The following is a 2,980-nucleotide window of genomic DNA, read 5'->3' as shown; positions in this document are numbered from 1 at the left end:
GCAGGAAATAGGTTGGGTAGGATGCAAGTAGAGAGAGAGAGAAAAAGAAGAAAGGGAAATGAGAATGAAAAGAGACCAGAAAAAAAATAGAAACGTAAAAATTAATGTTATTATAGAGATTAAAAGACCATCTATTTAGAGAGGAATGTGAATATGTTGAGAGAAAGGGAGGGACATAGAGGAGATGTGAAAAACTTTTAAAAAATGCTTAAAATATTATATAGGTATAAAGAGGTAGTACTACTATTAATGAATTTAAGTCTCAGAGGTTTTGAATTGAGTAATAAGTTTGTGGATTAAGTGTGTGTACACAATGGGGGATAGGGTCTACTAGTTAACTACGGGTTTATCTGAGGATGTGCAGGACAAGAGTTAAGTCACATAAAGAAGAACAAAAGAGAGGAAAAGGTGGAAAGGATAGGAAAGTGAGAAGAAGAGATCAGAAGTTCAGTAGAGCTAGACAAAAAACAAAAAGATAATTAAGAATGAAAGAAAAAGAAAAAGAAGGCAAGAAAAGAAAGGAAAACACACATTCACGTATTCCTAAAATAAAAATTATAAGAGGAGAAAAAAAAAAGTTACTGGAAAACAATTATTTTTTCAGAAGAGGCAAAAATTAAAGATTAATAAAAGTTTTAGAAAAGGAAAAAAAATTTTTTTGTATATATAAGGTAACAAAAAACAAAAAAAAAAAGAAGAGAAGAAAAAAAAATTTCTTTGATTTTTTTTTGGGGGGGGAGGGGTGGGAAGAATCCTGTATCTCCCTTTTGTCTGTAACCAGAGTCTTGTTGGAGTCTCTGGTCAGCTTGAGGTCCTGTGGCTTGATTGGTTTCTTAAGTCAGTTTGTTGGAACAGGCAGAAAAATGCTCTGCTTTACCCAAGATTTTGAGATCCCCCTCCCAGGTTAGTTTACTGGGAGGGTGATCTGCTTTGAGAATCACAAAAGAGGGGGATGCAGTGATGAGGCTAGGTTCTGGGTAGAGTTGAGGCCTTTCAACAAACAGTAGCTTTTCCCTGGGGCTATTTTGTGAAAAAAACTCACAGCACCCAGCCTGGAGCCATTCTCAGGGTTTCTGTTTTTCAATTGATTGTGGTGGCTGCTAGAGGGAGGGGCAGCCTCTGGCTCTGGTTACCCGGTGAGGAGAGCCACTCCAATGGCTGGCGCCTGAGCTGGGTGACTTTTCCCTGGATGGAACTGAGTCTGTGAGGTCACTTCGCCGTTAAGTTCTTGTGACCTGCTAAATGACTCGTTTTATTCCAAGGCCTGAGCTGGAGCTAGCCGCTCCTCTGAGCTTTGTCGGTATCCAAGATGGAGATCACCGGTGCTGGGGGGGGAGGGGTGGCCTTCCCTCCTCTGCTCCCTGGGAAGGAGTGAGGAAGTCGGGCTTCCACTCATGACGAGTCTTGGATCCTGGGTCGTCTCTGGTCTGCAAAGTGCAGGATGAAGTTGTCCGCTCCTTGTCGGTTCTTGCTGGTGTTGAGTAGAATCCGCTCGTTCGCTACATCTGGCTCCTTCGTCCCGGACTGTGTCTCAGGTATGACCCCGCGGCGGTGGTTGCCGCCGCGACCCTGCCACTGCGACCCTGCCGCCGCATCGGCAGCTGCTGGCAAGTGCTCAGATGTGTCTGCTTGGCTTCCCCTCTCTTGACTAACTCTCTGTCCTGTGACGGCACACTTGGTGTGATTCTCTGGCTTGGGACTGTTCACTGGAACTCTGAAACTGCTTTCTATGCAAGAGCTTGTTCAGATTCCAGCTTCTCCTCCGCCATCTTCCCGGAACTCCTGCTCTAGTTACTTTTCAAGTAGGTATCATGTTTTTTCCAGGTTGGCCTGGGCCTGATATTCTACTTAGGCCTCCCTCTTGGCTGAGATGACAGGTATTTGCTACCATGCCCAGGATTGTTAGTGCTGGAGTCACAGGTATAAACTGCCATGCCTGGCTCACAGAAACATATTTAACATAACATTATTAGCTGGGTATAGTGGCCTTTGTCCCTGATCCCAGCTACTCAGAAGGCTGAGACAGGAGGATCACTTAAACCTAAGTTCCAGACCAGCCTGAGAAACATGAAAAGATGCATGTGCTATGAACTATTACTTCCAAGCCCACTCGTGTACTAAATTTCAGTTTTTGAAAACCTGTAGTATATATAAAATTGCTGGGTAAAGGATTACATTAGGTGAAATGTAAGAACCCCCCAACATAACTAATACAAGCCAATTTATTTTTAAATACTAGATAAAAAGAGTATGATAGAGTATCTGGTATTATAGAGTGCTTGGCTAGCATGTTTGGGACCCTAGGTGCATCCTTAGTAATGAAAAAAGAAGAAAGTCTAAGTCTAACATATGGTGCTAATTATTTGCCAAACAGGATACAAGTGCTTTAAACACATTGACTGTGGAATTTCTGGGGGAAAAGGGTTGTTTGTTTGTTTGTTTGTTTACCAGTCTTGGGGCTTGAACTCAAGACCTAGGTGCTGTCCCTGAGCTGCTTTTGCTCAAGGCTAGTGCTCTACCACTTGAGCCACAGTTCCATTTCCAGAATTTTTGGTAATGTATTGGAGATAGTGTCTCAGGGAGTTTTCTGCCTGGGCTGGCTTTGAACCACAATCCTCAGATCTCAGCCCCCTTAATAGCTAGAATTACAGGTGTGAGCCACCAGCGCCCGGCCAATTGATGTTATTATCAGTACCATTCACACTTTACATTGTTTTTATCCAGTTTACCAAGTCAGAGCCAAACCTTTGGAACTTCATTTCTGTCTGATGTAGTGACTGTTCTAAATTCAGCTTAAAAACTCAACACAGAAGAGAATATGGTTTATATTTATAGTGGCGAATGCAGATTTGAATGAGAAAAATAATGTTCACACTCAAACCTATGGAGCAGAAATGTACTTGGATATAAATACAACATAAAATTTGGCTTTTTACCACTAGTGTACAGTTGAGTAGCATTAAGTACATTCACATTGTGC

Source organism: Dipodomys spectabilis, unplaced genomic scaffold, assembly GCF_019054845.1.
Source record: "Dipodomys spectabilis isolate Male_0828 unplaced genomic scaffold, ASM1905484v1 ptg000335l, whole genome shotgun sequence".
In the NCBI taxonomy this organism is placed as follows: domain Eukaryota; kingdom Metazoa; phylum Chordata; class Mammalia; order Rodentia; family Heteromyidae; genus Dipodomys; species Dipodomys spectabilis.
Note: the sequence above shows the minus strand (reverse complement) of the source record.